The 19,586-nt window shown below is 35.3% G+C and overlaps 1 non-coding gene and 1 pseudogene across 1 annotated transcript; one reads left to right on the forward strand and one right to left on the reverse strand.

Moving 5' to 3' along the window:
• Positions 1–1,388: 1,388 nt before the first annotated feature.
• LOC113083550 (U4 spliceosomal RNA) lies at positions 1,389–1,529 on the reverse strand. The gene has a single exon (XR_003283302.1). It is a non-coding gene; the product is annotated as a U4 spliceosomal RNA (small nuclear RNA).
• Positions 1,530–9,457: 7,928 nt separating this feature from the next.
• LOC113083549 (plexin-B2-like) overlaps positions 9,458–19,586 on the forward strand; it is a 120,128-nt pseudogene continuing 109,999 nt past the window's right edge.

The following is a 19,586-nucleotide window of genomic DNA, read 5'->3' on the forward strand; positions in this document are numbered from 1 at the left end:
AAGTCTTATCCATTACACTCTGTTCAACAAGCTTTCATATGTCGGTTAGCTTGAGAATTTCAATCGATATTTTCAATTCAATTCAATTCAAGTTTATTTGTATAGCGCTTTTTACAATACGAATTGTTACAAAGCAACTTTACAGAAAATTATGTTTCTACAATATTTAGTAGTAGCTTATGGTGGTGACTGTCAGTTTGTGCACGTTTGACAGGATTTTTAGAAAAAATTAATACAAGACGTAGTCAGCTAGACGATGAACATTATTAATATTATTAATTTATAATTGTTATATGATTCAGTCACACTTGTAGCAATATTTGTTAGTTCTGTTTGTTGATTGAGGGTTAGCATCATCTGGGGTCCTCTGAGGGTCAGCATCATCTCTTCTCAGGTGTTCTGGATCCAGACTGGAGCTTGTGTAAATCCTAGTTACCACGGAAAACATAGAAACAAAATAGAGACATCATTAGCATAGCTGCTGATTCAACAAAATAAAATTAATTTAACCCAAGCTAATGAATAAAAACGCACATTTGATCAGATGCAACTACACTCACAATTTAAGAGATACATTATTCGAATGCTTGGCGAAAGAGATGCGTTTTTAATCTAAACGGAGAGAGTGTGTCTGAACCCCGAACATTATCAGGAAGGCTATTCCAGAGTTTGGGAGCCAAATGTGAGAAAGCTCTACCTCCTTTAGTGGACTTTGCTATCCTAGGAACTACCAAAAGTCCAGCGTTTTGTGACATTAGGGAGCGTGATGGGTTGTATAAGGCTAGTTAGGTACGCAGGAGCTAAACCATTTAGGGCCTTATAGGTAAGATAATTTGTAACTGATACAGAACTTAATAGGTAGCCAGTGCAGAGACTGTAAAATTGGGATAATGTGATCATATTTTCTTGACCTCGTAAGGACTCTAGCTGCTGCATTTTGGACTACCTGTAGCTTGTTTATTGAAGAAGCAGGACAACCACCTAGAAGTGCATTACAATAGTCCAGTCTAGAGGTCATAAATGCATGAACTAGCTTTTCCGCATCAAAAACAAATAACATGTTTCTCATTTGGCAATGTTTCTATGATGGAATAATGCAGTTTTTGTAACATTGGAAAGATGATTTATGTGGTGTCCTGTTATTCACTGTAATTCTAACTGAGACCACTAGGGGGAAGTAACTTTTAAGAGGTAGACCGGGAAGAAGAAGAGAGAGATGAGCCCAAGTTGTGAATGTTAAAATAGTGAGCAATAAAAATGAAACATGTAACCCGTTCACTTGGTGCACCTGGCTTTATTTGATAGCAGCAATACAACAATTTCTACACAAAAATATAGCCTGACTAATATATTTTCGCGTTACTTTCTGATTTTAACCAGTTCATCAGTCTCCGTAAAGACCGTCAAAAATTGCCAACGCCGACTATATTTCAAGTCGTCATGGCGGGGTATTGGGTAAAGTTTTCAATTAGCAATAATCGCGCCTCGGATAAACCTCATAGGCTACGATACTGCCACTGCGCAAAGCTGAATATGTTCAGCCTCACAGTCAGCATCAGTTCAAACACGCCTCCTTTTACAGAGACGGTGACAAAGTGACGATCACGTCAAGCTGACCGATCGAAAGACGAAGAAGACACGAGTATGCAAATCGATCTAGTGCTTTGTTTAAACAAGTACAAATAAGCAAAATAGCCTTAAAAAAAAAAAAAAAAAACTCACCTACTTTCGCAGTGCATCATGGGAACGTAATGACGTATGAGAAACATAGGTGACATCACGGCTACGTAAGCGTCACGCTTGTGCAGTAAATGTAATCACCGCTAGATGTCAGCAACAGCTCAATTATGAGATGAAACATAGAAAGCAGCTACAGAAATCCATCCATAATTGCATATGTATAATTATTGAATAGCTAACGTACTATTGTAATTTTAATTTATTTTAATGTTACTGTTATGTGTGAACTTGTGTATTATGTAAGTATAAAAAATGAAATAAGTTTTAATTTTATTGTAAATACGTTTTTTTTTTCATTGTTTGCATAATAGTAAATGTGTTCTGTTGTTTTAAGCAACATAATAAACACAAAACAGCATCACTAATTAAAGCAGTAGAGAAGTTGGACTAATTTATTTATTTTTAATAAAGAATATTTCTTAAGTTGATTTTTTTTCACTCTAGAAATTAGCACAGCATCTTCGGCAATTATGTAAATTTATTTAAAATTCACCTTTTTTATTATATAGCAGTGATATTATTATGGGAAAAAATAAATAAATACGATTTTTTTTTCTTTTTTTATATTAACCATCATATATTGATGATAACAATAATAATAATAATGTAATTAAAATTAAATTAAATTAAATTGATGCATTTAGCAGACACTTTTATCTAAAGTGACTTACAGTGCATTAAGGTTTTTAAGGTTTTTCGTAACCTGTGAATTAACAATAACATTAATAATAACAGTAATGCAATTAATAATAATAACAATAATGATAATAATAATAATTATTATTATTATTATTGTCAGTTCATTTTGTTAAGCACAGTTGGAGTGAGTTGGAGTCAGTCTGTCATTCTGATGTTTTTTTATTGAGCTGATGCTGATGCTCAACAGCTCATGATTATTGTGCGCACGTTGACCTACATAACCTAAACGATTCCCCTTTCATTTCTTTAAACTCATAAATCATTCAAACAAGAACTTAATCAAACCGTTCTTTCCTCTTCTACCAAATGCATCCTATGGTTTTTCCAGGGCTGATAAATGTAGGACACACCCACACGTCCTTGATTTATCGCTGAACACAATGATTTTCACACTCTCTTTTCTGGAAATTTCTTTTTACAGGAGCAGAAATGTGATGCCAGTGCTATGTGCAGTTATTTGAATATACTGTATGTTTTGAGCAGTATTAGCTCTGTTCGGTTGCAGGAAGAAGTCTGACATGATAAAGCACGCTGAAGTTCACAGCATATGAGAGGTGCCCGAGGGCCCTGTCAGCCCTGCTTTGATTTGGATCCGGATCTCAGGGCTGGAAATAGAGATTAACAGATGGAGCGGCCGGGCCGAGTCTCACCCACGCCGTACCCGCAGCTCCGTGAAATCTCTGGGGGTTTCGCACCGTGCCCACACGAGAGCTAACGCCTGCTGGATGAGAGAGCTACAGGACTGAAGAAGAAAAATCCCTCATATAAGGATTCCACCATCATTTCATAACTCCACAGCAGAGTACTCCAAAAATACTTTGAGCTATAAACTTACCTGATTTATTAAGTTACTGGTTAATATCGTAAAGAAATGAAAGATAGATATAAATAGTATCTAATTTAGTGTAACATTCTTTTAATGTTATTAGCAGTAGTAGTTGTATTAGTAAGTGTAAGCTACTTTACATAATAGTTATTATAATTATTAATTTGTTAGTATCAATATGCTTCAAATTGATATTATAAAACAAATATACAATTATTATAAAATATTGTATTGTACAGAAGTAACTTACAAATATTATTATCTATTTATTTATAATATATTCAATCTTTTTATTTTGCAGCTGTATTTCACTCTAGAGCAAAAGTTTTATTATTGTAGTAATTATTATCAGTAAGTTACATATTAATATTATAAAAATAAAGCAATATTTTATAGCACAATTATATTGCATTAGAGCAAAGTTAATTATTCATATTATTTAATATCATCAAATTAATATAGATGTATTAAATTAAATTAATTATAATCATCAAGTTTTATTTAATTAAACAAATATAATTATTAATTTTATTATAATAATTATTATCATCATAAATAAGGTACTTGGTGATGTTATAAAGTAAATAAAGTTTTACTTAAGTTTCTTTTTTATAAAAAAAATATATATATTATGGAACACTTATATTGCATTATAGGGCAATATTTATTATTATTTGTACTAATGAATATTATTTAATATGCAATAATATATTAAAATTATTTGTATCAATAGGTGACACTGATAATCTGAAGTATAAAATAGAATTACATTATCAATAATTATAATTATATTATTACTAGTCAACTGAAATGTAACAAGAATGCAAGAGAACTGGAAAAAAACAACAGTAATCACAGACGAGATCAAAGTAAAGCCCTAGAGCAAGGTATTAGACTCTGTATACAAATGAAGACTAGGAATGATGGAAATAAAGATGCTTTTTTGTGTCTTTGATCAAAGTTATCTCTGAGTGTAAATGTCAATTCTCAAAAAAGAGATCATTACTAAGATATAACAGTAGCATTTCCGTTTCGGCTTCCCAAACACAGGTTATTTATGTATGAGTCGGCGTGAAGTCTTCCATTAGTTCTGGGTGAATAAGGAAGCAGAATTATATCAGGATGAGTGGAGGAGTGAATATCTGTCTCATCATCTCTCACTCCACTGAGTCAGAAAGCGACATAACTCTACACAACTCTCGAAAACACGCAACCAACAGATGCCAGTGTGGACGCATGAATGGAGCAGATCTCAAAGCACACAGGTGGGCACACAGTACCTGCGCAACACAATTAGCACAAGCAGCTGGTCAAGAGCAGCATCTCAGTCTTCACACAAATGTCTTCAGACTGTCTGTAGAGGACACACTGTGTTTAAGCTGCCAGCCACTGTGAAATTTACCATAGTTATTCACTAACAAAAATACACTGTAAAAAAATCATTCTGTGGGTTTGTATGTGTATAGTGTAAAAAAAAAAAAAAAAAAAAGTAAAAGTAGGCCACAATAATAATATAAAGGAATGTTCTTTGTTTTTTTTTTAACAGGAGTTTTACCTGGACTTTATTACATTGTGTTTCAGGGTTAAAGAAAACATCCATAAAATTGTTGGACAATGACAACAACTTATTCTGTTTTTATTTATTTATTCATTGATTTATTGGGGAAATTATTTATTTATTTTAAAATTATTGGAATAAAATTAAAAGATAAAAAAATCCAAGGATATAACTAGTCTTACACTGAAAAAATAAAAGAAAATAAAAGTTAACTAAAATATAAAACCTACCGATACTGGTTTTATTGAAATCAAAGATATCTTTACTGTCGCTGAATCAACATTAATTCATACCACCAAAACAATCTTTTATAGGTTATATCTGGTAGAAATGGCTCTTTAAAGTAACAATTTTACCACAAACAATTACAAATACATTCATTCTAGCCTATTCATTAACATGGTGATTCTTATTTGTTCAATGACAATAACAATACTCAATTTAAGATTATAGAAATGAAAGTTTGAGTTTTTATGTATATTTTACTTGAAATTGTTTCTTACATTTACAAGGATTCTTTGAGTAAATATCAAAGTTATGATTCTGTTGTTCCCACCATGCACTGGGGCATGACTAATTAATAAGAATTCTATTTACACTGTTTTATTTTATTTTTTATAATTTTTCATTTATTTCATTATTTTTGCTGTTCTGTGACATCTGCATATCATTTTCTACTTAAAATGACCCATTCATACTCTAACACTATCTGCTGATTGTTAGCGTTATTGTGTATTGTGTACTAAGAATTGAAGTCTCTGTGTTCATTTGAGTTAAATCTAAATATATTATCCTAAAAAGACTAACAAGCCATCTATATGCTTATGCAAGTGAACCACGTGCTTTAATAGCATAGTTTTATTACATTACATTGTTTGAGTATAAAGTATACAAACTGTGACTGAATTAAATGTACTACTTAATTTAATATGTGCATAGTAAACTTAAAATAATTAAGTAGAAATTACTCATTAAACTCTAACTGGCGACGTTAAATTTCCTTTGCTAATTTTACATAACTTAGTTAAGTAGGTTTACTTAAGTCCATTCTTAAATTCGACTTAAGTATGTGTGCAAAAACTTGCAGAAGTTTTTAAATTAAGTACATCTTACATATTTTTTTATTTTTATTTTTTTTATTGGACAGTGCTTTTACAGTGTTTTTACTATGATGAAACTAAGTTTGGACATGTATTATTGCAATAGTATACCCCCGCTTAAACCGGCCTAAGCCGCTTGTGGTCTTAGCTTGTTCCATCTATTTTCAGATGAGTTTCGGCATTGTATTTTTTAGTGTTGTACAAGATAACTTGACACAGCATGTTAAAATGTTGGCGCTCATGGGTCCAGTGCATTTTTACATAGGCCTAACAAAAATCAACAACTGCACAGACGGATGCATTTTCTGAGTGAACGACCCATGCATTCTGAAGGATCTCGGTTTGTACCAGTTGAAACTCAACGGCTGTTTTTCCAGCAGGACTGGCGTCTCTGAGCAGCAGAGGTGTGCGATGAATCAGATCCGGCGCTTTAGCAATATGTGTGTCTAAAATAAGCCGCCTCAGAATGTGTGATGAGTTTTTCTCAACTCCTCGATCTCACGCTATGCCACCTTTCTGCGTGTAAGAGCCTCCATCTGCCACACAATATTTCCACCGGCCCCGGGAAGCCACCTGACTGGAACGATTTACAGGTGCCAAGATCCTTCACATCTAGTCTGAAGCTTCATAAAGCCTCCGGAAAATTCAGCTGTCAGGGAAGTAAATCATTATGAATCAGGCTATGAAAAAGGAATCGGCAGTAAGGCCGTATTGACTTTCTGTCTCAAGGTTTTGGACAAGGATGGATGAGGGATTCACTTTTTTTATGGGTAGTTAAATTGAACCAAGGCCTTTTCCAGGTTTAGGACGCATGCTGAGCACGTGTTGCTCGTCTCTGCCAGTAGAGGGCGCTCTAACGGCGTCGAGTGCGCGCACGTAAGCACAGACAGATGGAAAACATAGCTTTATTGATCCCTGAAGGGAAATTCACTGCAAAACGGCAGGAACATCAAATAAAGTGTGCATAAATACACAACTTTAAGCAAACAGCACTAAACATTTCATAGAGTGCAGCAAATTGTGTCATTCAGGGCCATATTTAAGTCTCGCAGCATCCTTCAGTGCCTTCCTTAATGGGTAACTAAATTAAATAGCAACTGAGCTGAAGGTTATGGCTTAACATAAATTAGTATACAATATTCTATATATTTGATTTCTGAAATGAACTTCCAATGCAAACATAAACAATACAGTAGCACGCAAACACTTTGGTAGCCTACAAAGACTCATGGTTCTCAATGAATAATGTTTGTATATTAGCATTGAACTTTTTTGGCTCAAATAGTTTTTGTTGTAGTGTCACGATCTTCTGTTGTGTAAAACTGTTGTTTAACAATGCAGTCACACTTAAAGTAATCCAGTCAGTCACACATGTGTCTGTCTGCTCTGGCCTGTAACTCATCACTCACACGGTTGCCAGTGAAGGATCTCATTACTCCATCTCTCTCTTTTTCATTTCCCTGTCTCTCTCTCTTACTTCCATCTTGTTTACGGCTGCCTCAGTTTTAAGTCTGACTCAGGGCTTCCACTCTTGATTCATCACATGAGTCTCTGGGACAGTGGCTGCTCTCTTCCCAGACATGCATATTTGCATAACCATAAATCACTCACCAAAAGTGACACTCTGTAGACAATGACGCTCTGGGTCTCAGCCTCTTTGTTTCTGCACAGCTACGGGTTCCAGTCCAAATAAAGAGATGAATCTTATAAAACAACACTTAAAGAACATATCTTAATCATATTTCACCCCCAATATGCAAATGAAAGACATATCAAATAATGTTTTGCCCCAAGAAAATATGTGACAATTAAGCATATCCCTCCTAATTCTTTATATTATTATTTTTTTTTTTTGCATTGTGACATTATTTTTATGACAATTAATCATATCCCTCTTCCCATTTTCATTACTGTAATGCAAAGTATCTGTAAATAGGAATTATATTTTATTATTTAAATAATACTAAAATATGAATATAAAATGACATGTTTTGAATTATTAGTATTATTATTGTTATTTTATTTTGGCATTATTTTCAACAGTGAAGCACACACTTCCTCCCATTCTCATTACTGTAATGCAATATATATATATATATATATATATATATTTTATCTCATTCTCTGAATATGAACTGCATTATATTATTAAAATAATATAAAATATGCAAAATTGAAAAAATCATGAAATTATATATTTAAATGTTTTTGTTATAACAAAATATTAAGTATAAAATATTTGACATTATATTATAAATGTTTATATATATATATATATATATATATATATATATATATATATATATATATATATATATATATATATATATATATATATATATATATATATGACACATTATAATATTAATGTAAAATGTCATTTTTTTAATATTTAAATCTTGACAAAAAACAATGAAAGCAATAAAATATAAAAACTATGTAAAACATCTAGACTGTTTATAGTAGTAGAATTGGGGCTTAAACGTTTTTAAAAAATAATCGTTCACTAGGTTTAATTTTCTCTTCCCTCATGTGGAAATTGTTTTGCAATTGACATCTGGATATAACGACCTGTTTGGAGTCTCTTGGGTCCTGCACAAGACCGCTGGCAGAGAGCATTTAGCCCCAGCTCTCAAATTTACAGCCCCTTACAATAGAATCCCATATAGAGATCTGGGTTTGACATCTCGTGGTTTGATTGAACACTTCATATTTTGCTTCCCCACACAGGGTGACAGAAATAGGATAATTTATTGTACAACCCCTGACACGAATAAACTACACCGTGTCCCACTCCGGGGAGATGGATGCGACTCTGTTACACTTTCACACGGTGACTTGAACTGTTGACAGATAATACACTCGACAGAGTTTGATCTGTCAGAAAAGTGAAAGTTGTCAGAGTTCTGCTGAATGCTGACTGTGCTGCTTAACACAAAATATAAAAACACAAATACATCTAATTAAAATAGCATTAACAGTAGGGGTATCACAGGGTAATATCATGGTACTTTCATATAAAACATGGTGCAGATAGATAGATAGATAGATAGATAGATTGTATTTATTTACAAAAAGCACTATGGTACTTCATGATTTACTATAATAAGATGTTCAAAGTTGATGATAAGATAGTGGTCAATTACATTATTAAATATTATGGTGGTACACATCACAAAAATACATTGTATTGTCATTTTGCATTTGTAAAACAAAATAGTATCAGCATGATACCATGTAGAAAAACCTTGGTAATACCATGTAACTTTTATAAGTGCCAGACTACAGCTTTAAAAGTAATCATTAAATTTGGAAGACATGCTCTTTTGACTAATCTCCACTAGATTAAAAGCACTTTAAGATCGAGCTTTCTCCTCCATCAGGTCTTCACTGTTCTGTGGTTTAAAGCTCTCAGCGCGGGGAAGGGGAGGAGACACACACACACACACACACACATCCATTAGCTCCGTTCCTCCGTTCGCGAGTAACCTGCGGGAGGAGGCGAGCGCGATCAGACCTCCAGGTGTGTGTAGATGTGTGTGTGTGTGTGTGCTCCAGTCACACCTGGATGCATCATGTGATCAGATACCTGGGCGTGGAGCAAGCGTTCAGTGTGTTAATCGGTAACGGGAATCCCGAAACCGCAGATCTCTCGTCGCTCCGCGCGTGAGTGACATGTGAACTTTCCGTGCACCGGGAATGTATCTATTCCTCTCGATCTAAAGGGAATCCGTGGTGTGGACGCTGCAACCACTGCCGAGGTGAGAGTCTGTCTGTGTGTGTGTGTGTGTGTGTGTGTGTGTTTGACGTGGATTATTGTGCGTTGCTGTCTCCAGCAGCTCGCGCTTGTGGTCGGTTTCAGACGGGATGTGTATCCCGGAGCGAGACGCATGTTGCATGTGAGATGAATGATGTATCGACTGGGTTATCGGTAGCCGTTTTAACATTCGTTTCTTGAGACTATCGTTATTTATGTCCTTAGTAGCTTACTTTTGTTGAATATTACTAGGTATTTGGTTATAATTTCACTTGTAAGTATTCAACAGATTCTAGTATGCAGTGTACGAACTGGTGTGAGACTTTAAGGAGGGTCTAACGGTACCGTTTTCGGGATGCAAGCGGCTGAGCTTCGTCTCGCACAATAACGCCAATGTCAGCTATGTTGAAGACATGTTGTGTTTGTGTTTAAATCTGTGTTAAACTGATGAACATTGACGCTACTTTCTCTGTATACTACTGTCCGAAAATGATAACGGAACGTAGCATCCTGACTCATTTATAGGCTAATCTTACTTTTGTGGCACTGAAATGTTATGTAAACCTATATATGTTTGTATGCAAAAAAAAAAAAAAAAAAAAAAAAAATATATATATATATATATATATATATATATATATATATATATATATATATATATATTACTTAGTTTTAAGACATTTTGACTATTTTGAGTGGTCCAGACAACCCAAAGTTATTTGGACTACTCTTACATTTATGATTCCTGAAATGTCTGCAAAGGCTGTTCAAACGTAAATATATTTTTAAAGACTCTCAACCTTTTGTTTTGACGAAAACCCATGTATTCATTGGATCCTGCAATAAATCTGACTAGTATCAGTTAATCTTATTGCTACGCCAGTCACTATCCCCAGTAGTCTCGAGTAACTGTTCAACAAATGATAGTTTTCGCATTTGTTAGTAAGCATTTTATTTTTTTCAGTACTAATATTAACTATAAATTCTGTCTTTTCAATGGTTTCGACTCTTGTGTGTTAAATTGGCAGCTGTTTTGAGGTAAGTTACTTCCTTCCAAAACAGCCGACTTAGCTCGTCTTTCTCCCAAATATTTGAAGTGAAATTTAGCCACGTTATGCCAAATTAATTTTTTTTTTTTGTGTGTGTGTGCGTCTCAGTTGTTATTTAATTTAATAATTTATGCTATTCTCCCATATGTGTACTAGTTTGACCTTGACTTGTCTTATTGGACATGATGGATTGTTAATGGCTTAGATCTAGTTTATAGTGTTTCTTAATCTCTGCTCTGCTCTTCTGAGTCCTCAGTGTTGTCTGTTCTGTTTGTATCAGGTTAAACTGTGCTAGTCTAACATCAGAGGACTCTGTTTTCTATGCTTTCCCCCACATTATTCACTTGCATCGCATGTGCGCTTGAGTACGGAGTACAACAGGTCCAGACGAGCTCTTTCTGTGTCTTTAACTGTGTAAACCCTGCTGTTTGTATCTGCACACTGGCTCCTTTCAGCCAGAGCTCTGAAGTTGTGTGTCTCTCACATTGTACCGCCTGGTTGTGCCTCTAAATTGTGTCTTTATTGGGCTCTTCCGTATTTCTATGCAGTGTGAGGGAGGAGACATCCCCGGGGATTTTCCTCATTAAATGCTTTAAACAAATGTGCCAGATTAGCCAGGATCGTTCTCCGTGTGGGGGCTACGGAGCCGAGGGTGGGTGTGGTGTTGGTGAAAAGAACAACCCCAACAGTGAAAGGCAGGGTGTTCATAAATACACACCATCTGCACACACACACACACTCCATGTAGCCGGCGTGAAATCAGGTCCTGCTCCTGCCTACAGCTCTCGGGCTTATCTGCCGTCCGACGAGCGTTTAGAATAGAGCGACTGTCCCTTATCTGAGCTGCGAAACGCGTGATGAATGTCCTCTCCGCACGGAGCTGAATGATTTCATTCACCTTCCGAATGTCCCTGTGTTTCACGCTCAGAAATCATCAATTACCCACAATCACCTGCAGGGCTTTCAGCGAAAGCACTTGGCCGGGGCACTTGTGTTTATCAGAAGCTAAATAAAGAAGTAGCATTTGTCTGGTGTTAGCCTGGAGGAAAACAGGATGGTGAGGTTTAATGTCATACATTCACCTTTTTCCTCTGCGGTGGCACCCGTGACTTCCTTTTTTCTGAGGGGCCTGGTTTTCCATCAACAACGAATCATTCAGAACCGTTCGCCTGAGAAGAAATGGCATCGTACTTCCTTTTTTCTCCCCTGTGGTGTGGCCGATTAAAGACCTTTTGAGCATGTGCTCGTGTTGCCAGCTTGAGTCTGGGTGTCTTTGGTCATTTTTGTTGCCTTCAACATGTCAGGCTGCTCTGCACTTAAAGTGATGCATGGTTATATTGGAGATCCTTGGAAAAGTCGGATACTTGTTCTTGTGTGTTGAGTCTGGCTGCTCTGAAATGGCCAAATATTCCAGTCCTGATCTTTCAGTCCGTAGAGTGACACCGAAGCCTCTACTTGAGATTCTTCTCATAGCTTTCAATTTAACAGTGCATGCTCTAATAAATAGGTAAAGTAGATGTAATGGAATAAATAGTGACAGTTCCAGGTTTTCTGATCCAACTGCTGCAAATGACAGAGATGTTTTTAACTGTAAACTCGAATGCTTTGTTTTAACCACAGCTAAATCTGATTGGACACTCCCACTCCACATGTATGTGTGATTACCAAGGTGTATATTTTTTATAATGAATTCATTAAATCGTAAAACACACAGAAAAATGCAAATAGATAACATAAAATAAATAAAGACACTATAGGACATTATTGTTAATTTCATTTTATAAATGATTAAATGAAATCCATTTTTGTTAATTGAAATGTAATTAAGCTATTAAAAGTAAAAAATTATAATAGAAAAAATGGACTTTGGGAAAAAAAATTAATGTATTCCATAGAGTCCTGTTTCTATTATACATGCAATATGTTGGATTAGGAATGCATGATATATCGGTACCATATCGGTTATCGGCAGATATTGTTTTTTTAATATTTCATTATAGATACTTTATATTTAATTGTGCATGCTTATTTCCTAAATTTTTACATGTTAAAATATTACAAATAATTGAATAACATTGTTAAATGTAATATTTCATATCTAAAAATTATTGTCTATTTTATGTCCTTATTTTATATTTCATATTTTATTTTCAATTATTATTATTATTTATATACAAAATTGTATATAATAATTTTATGTAAGAAAAAATTCTGTATATTTATTTTTTGGCTAATATTTCTATAGTACATTTCACAATATATAGCACATTTTATTTATTTATTTATTGATATGTGCCATTATTTTTATAGCAAATTTCAGAACTTTTAATATAAAATAAAGTAATACTGTAGTTATAATTATAGTGTAATTTTCATATCATACTTTATAATGTTGGAGTGCTAGTTATAGTGTTATGTTTTTAATTTAGACAAAATAATATAAAATCGGTGTATTTTTAATTACATTTTTGTAATATTTCTGCAGCGAATTTCAAAAGAGATTTTGATGCAGCATACAAACTTTTAACATTTATTAATTGTTATTATTATAGCAAATTTCTGTGTAATTTTATTTAATATTTTTATTTTTTTTTAGTAGTAGAATAGATTTATAGCATGCAAATAATTATTGGCTTATAGGTATCGACCATAATAGTAATTTTTAATCAGTTTAACATTTTCACTTTATGCTGTCAGCAGCTGATTGTCTTTAGACATGTGAGTCATTCCTAAAAGGTCTCATCTTTGGTTTAATCTGGCTATTATGCCATTTTTATGTCGTGTGAAGTCGAGTGAGTAGTTTTATGTCCCCCAATCCCCCTAAGAGCTGAGTTACATCAGCATCATGGGAAAAGATGGGCATAAGGTGAGATCGCATTCATTCTCAAGCTTGCTAATCAACAGCTGGCCACAGATCTGTGCCGCCTGGGGATCTTTATGCAGAATACGGCCTTATAGTCGCTCCAGCACCATATATACACCTCTGTACACTGACTACACCAAGAAAGTCTTCTTCCCCACTCTTGTTCTTTCACTTCCTCCATCTTTTTCCCTCTCTTTTTCATACCATCTGCTGATGGGCACAAAACCATTTCCTCAGCTTCGTTCTGGTCGCGCAGATGGATTCTGGGTAAAAAAAAAAAAGTCTGTGTTCTAGGGAAAATAAGATAGTGGAATGTGTGGGAGGGACTTTTGCACATGCACACAAAACCTTCGCCTGCAGGAGAACAAGATCTTCGGCTTTGCTTCAAAGAGTCTCGTTACAAGCATAACATGCTGTCAGCGCGGGCTGAGACTGTGGCGTAACATTACAGCCAGTGCTCTCCCCCTCAAGACAGAGCGATGGCATCCGTGTCAAAGCCACAGAAATGCTCTACTGTATGGATAGAGATTTGGCCTGAACCCAGGCGGGCGCTCCCTCTGGAGCAAATGGGGCAAGCGGGGATTAAACCCGGTTTGTGTATAAAAGGAGAGCCTCCATTGACAGCCTTAATTAGTCTAAGACTTGCCTCATTCTGGGAAACTGCCAGGTCCTTGACTATTATAGTGGAAAATCCAGTCTGCTTCCACTTGAACTGCTCCAATTCCAAATACGGCCTCTTGTTAGATTAGACAGCAGGTTTTCAGGCACGAGCTGTTACTTTCTGTGTTTGAAACGTTGGTTGAGTGGCGTAAATCAAGAGTGCAAACTTAAATGAGGTTGCAGAAGTGTGCAGAAAGTCCTGCAGATTTTCAGAGACGTTGACGCCTGTCATTCAGATCTAGATGGTTTTTGCACCTTGTGTGTTGAAGTATTAAATATTTTGGCTAATTTCATAGTGCCAATAAGAGAGTAGTGCTCAGGTTTGATACATTTAACTGCAAATTCACTGTAGGGATGCACATATCAGCACCATATTGGTTATAGACTGATTATTTACATTTCCCCCCGATTATTTACTATTTTTGTATTAATATTGTTTTATGCTATTCTTGTTATTAAAAATGTAGGTCTCAGCTTTAATGCGTTATACTTACCACGTTTAGTATTCATTGTAGAGGTGCACATATAACATAATATCGGTTATCAGCTAATAGTGACTTTTTTAAATGTAAAAATGTTTTTTAAAAATTATTAATTTGGCTTTTTAAAATACGTATTGCTATTGAAATAGGTGGTGTATTTCAAAAGGATTATGTTGTGATGCCAAGATTTACTTTAAGCATTCATATGATTTGTTTCAATATTTAGTTATTTAATCAAGATGTATAATATTGGCCATTTATCGGTTATAAGCAAAAATGTGAAAGAATTTTCATATTGGTACACTTCTTATTCATAATTAGCATTCAGAAATGAAAACCGCACCAGATCGTTTCTGGGCCTGCCTATTATCAAAATAAAATCAGACTTGTTGGAGAGTTTGATGTTATACTAAGGCTGCCAAAATGTTTCCAGCACAGTTTAACTAACAGGGGGCTGGGGTATTATTTCATAAGCTCAGGTGAACTGAAGCGTGTTTTATTTGTCTTTGCACGCAGAGATTTTATGCTTGAACCCATCTCAGTCAAACGGATAAGTGCAAAATGATAGATTCCCGTGATGTGCGTGACATCGCCATTCCCTTCACCTTTGTTTCTGTTTTTTCCCATTCCAGTGAGGAGTTCAGTTGAGCACTGAAGGGTGTAATTCATTTCTACAGATCTGAGTAATGTCTTGTTCAATCTTCAAACAACGCACTTGCCTCACACGGAGATTGCTTTTAATTACTAACACTACACTTCTCATAATGTGGGGTTCCATGTGGCGGTGGTGCGGGCGATGTTTGTGGGGTTTCTTAGCATGTTGAGGAGGGGGAAACTCTCCAGGTTGTTAATTAAGGAATAGACGAGTCCCAGCTGAGCCAAAAACGCATGAGTGAAGGGTCAGATATTTGCCAAACAGCTGGAAACCAAGGTCACGGCAACCTGAGCGAAAAAGACGGAAATGAGGAGGGGCAACCTGGCAAGAAGTCTGTGAGGAGTTGAGGAGCTTGCCAAAGGAGGAGGTGGTTGCAATATTTTATTTCAGACATTAATCCGAGGCTTTACGGTGGCTTTCCTTGGACTCAAGTGTGAAAGACACTCAAAGAAAAGCAGAACTGGTTCACACATTATTTTCAGCATGTCTTTAAAGCGTGGTGTGGTATCATGGGAACGCTGTTGTTTTTCCTTCCTTATTGAATAGATCAGCTCAGACCAGCACCAATCTTCTTAAATGCCCTTTTTTAATATATGGTTTTTATATGACTATGAACTGCATGGGCCCGGTGCTAAATTATTAAAAAGCCATAGGCTGAATAGGAAAATTGAATTTTTTGTAAATACATAAGCAATGGCAGATGTGCGTGTTACCAAACCCAAACAACAAGCTCGGAGTGGAATATTGTGTTATTAGAAAATATGGGAAATGTTTCACTTTATTACCAGTGATAGATCATTTTGCTTCAATCAATAACTTAAACCTTTTAATAACTTAAACTTTTTAGGCACCGACCGAATTGCCTCGATACTATCAACTATCGAAACATGTCTTGTCGTTCGGTACCAAATTTCGATACTTATAAGGGGTTAATCTTTTTAACATCAGTGAGCCAGTAAGCGTGCAGCATGCGTGATGTTCCTTAAATGGTGATTGGCTCTGGCGAAAATGCATCAAGGAAAATGCGTGTTACGTGACCATTCACATGAGACAATTTATAAAATTTAAACTATGCTTTTACTCAAAATTCATTTTAAACCACCGTTGAGTGTTTGAAATAACCTCCGACTGCGATCTAATGAGCTAATCGTAATCGCGTGTTTTTTAGCTTCATGTTTCATCTCTGTTAATGTTTTCTGGAAGTGTGATGCATGTTCGTTGTCGGAGACAGGGTGGGTTATGAACGCGTAATATGATTGACAGATGAGCAGTGAATGAGCTTCCTCTGAGTCAGAACAGTGATCGCAGAGTACAAAACAAAGGCAGCTAATCAGTTCGCGTTAAAATAACTACTGTATGATTTAAAGATCTTAAGCATGCAGCAGTGATTCCCAAATACTGACTAAAAACTGTTCATTTTGCACTGAAAATGATTCGAACTTTATTAAAAATAATATTTATTTTGTTTTTTTACATTTTGTTCCGTTGTGCAGTGGCACAAGACAAGATATAAAGACCTCAACAAACTAAAAAATGTAAAAGTTTTATGGGGTAATATGTAATGTAAGTTTGTTGTTGTTGTTGTTTTTTTTTTTTTTGGCAATGTGTAACAAAGTATTGTTCAAGAACTGGTATCGAAGTCAAGGTATTGGTATTGATATTTTTTATTTATTTTCTTTACAAAATCCAGCCCTAATAAATAGTGTATGTGTATATACTGTATGAAGTCACTTTTTTGCATTTAGAATTATAGAATAGCTCTGCAATCTATCTGTAATTGAAACCATTGTTCTGAAATGAGATCTCTAATCTCCCTTTTCTGTGAGGTTATGACCTCTATATGCGATAACGCTGATGGACAGCCATTTGTAATGTGGAGAGATGAGTCAATACTTTCAGACGAGCAGTGGTTCTGGTGACTGTAGCATGTGTGGGGACCCAGAGGTGTGTTTGGAGGTGACCCTGATGGCTTTAGCAGCAGGCCACGCGCTCGTGGAGCTGGAGGGGAAGACTTGTGCTGCTCTGGGACTCTCTGCGGAAACATTCCAGAGCCGATTCTCATCCAGGAATTCCAGTTATGTGCATGAAACCAGACACACAGAGAGGTGGCCGCTCCGAGACGACGATGCCTTTGAGGTTCGTGTTTGTTGTTCTGCTTCCTGATCTCTTTAACGGCACATCTGAGTGACTCTTTTCCTTCCTGCCTTTTGCCTTTTATGTTTTTAAAGAACAACAGTGTGGTATATGCACTCAAAAGTATTTAGACCTCAATTTAAGACTTTTTGTTTTTAAATTGTATGTGAAATTTCCATTCATTTGGATTACACAGTAATTAATTAAACTAATAAACTAGAAGAGATGTATATTTGTCAATCATATGTATATGAAGCAAGTGAGATTTCTGCGATAGTACTTATAAACTTTAAATGCACAATAATCTGTTTTATGTATTTTTAATTAATACTGTTAATGATACCAGACCTACATTTCACTGCTTGTTGTATGTCATATAAATTGTACGTGACAAATAAAGTCTTGAATCTCTTGAATCTAGAAAACAGTTCATTTGAATCAAATACATTTTAGTTAATTAAATGTTGCTTGTTCCACAGCTAGCTGGAATTTTTACATTTTCATATTTATTTTTCACTGAATAATTTAAATTGTTTCAAAACTATTTTAAATTGTTTTTAAGTAAATATAATTATATAAAAAAAATCTAATAGTTCATAAACTATTCCATGATTTTTTGAGAGTGTCAACACATATGCATCACAATGTTTATTAGTTTGTAAAATATGTGTAATCCAAATGCAAATTTTATATTCAAATAATTACATCCTGTAAACCTATTCAAATAGAAAAGTCTGAACACGCCCCTGTCTGCCATTGGTCAGCCAAACAGATAGTCCCTCCCCCAACTCTCACCATTGGTTGAGCCAGTGTTGCTCTTGCAGTCTGGTCGAGATGTTCAAACCAACAGACTTTTGTTTTGCTTGAAGTTGTCTCTGCATTTTAAACTGGGACAGAAGAAAGCATTTTACACATCCCCAAAAATTACACACTTCAGCTTTAAATGAAAGAGTAGCATGTAAATGAGTCAAAAACACTTCCTTCCGGCCTTTTTGCTTTATTCATATTCTTTGCCTAATTTTCCTGTTCCTCACATCCCCACATTTTCTCTTTTTCAGTCCTTTGTTATGCTCTCTGTTTGTATTTTTCTCCCCCTCTCTTATCCGACTGTCGCGGTGCCTCGGGCTCAGCATCCGTCCTCAGATCCGTGGATGGCTGATGGTGTCGTTACAGCTGTGTGTCATCTGTGTGTCTCCAGCTGTCCGGGTGTGCATAGCCTGATCCGATCGGACACGCAACCCACTCCATCTGACTCATCTGGGTCGAGACTCTGCCACATTGACCCCTGGCTCTTTATATAAACACACATTTCTCATGCCTGTCCTGTTTACACCTGTTTACCAAAAGTAGTACAGGTAAATACTTTAAAATCTACCATGATACTAATTTGTGTACTATAGTGTTTACATGGTACTTTAAATATGCGTTGGATACAAAAAAAGTACCATGTTTTTTGGATATGGACCATGGTACTATTATAATATTTTGAACAGTTACCATGATATTCTTAGAATTACTGTAGTAAAAAAAAAACAGTAGTACCATACTACCTTTTAGCAAATACCATTGTACATAAATTACTGTACTATTTTGGAGTATCGTAAGTATCAGAGTATCATTTGATACCACTACAGTATTGTTGTGACAATGGTACAACATTGCTTTGTCCAAAAACATGGTTTTACTATGGTACATGAATTACAGTCCCATGGTATATTTCAACATATCATATCAGATACCCCTACAGTATTTGTGCGAGGATGGTACAAAATTAACTTGGTATATGTTCAAAAACATATAGTTTTACATTTTTGTTAAAAAATATAAAAATGTGATATGTGTATCATGGTATATTTGGAAGTACCATATTATTACCATCTGACACAAAATAGTATTTTTTGTGGAATGGCGCAACATTAACTTTGCATATGTCCAAAAACATGGTTTTACCATGATACGTGTCCAAACACAAATGTGGTGTTGTGGTAATAGCGTGGTACCAAGTCCCAAAAACATGACAAGACTAGAGTACTTTCTTAGAAGTATAAAAGTGTATTGAATGGT

Source organism: Carassius auratus, unplaced genomic scaffold (genome assembly GCF_003368295.1).
Source record: "Carassius auratus strain Wakin unplaced genomic scaffold, ASM336829v1 scaf_tig00038805, whole genome shotgun sequence".
Taxonomy (NCBI): Eukaryota; Metazoa; Chordata; class Actinopteri; order Cypriniformes; family Cyprinidae; genus Carassius; species Carassius auratus.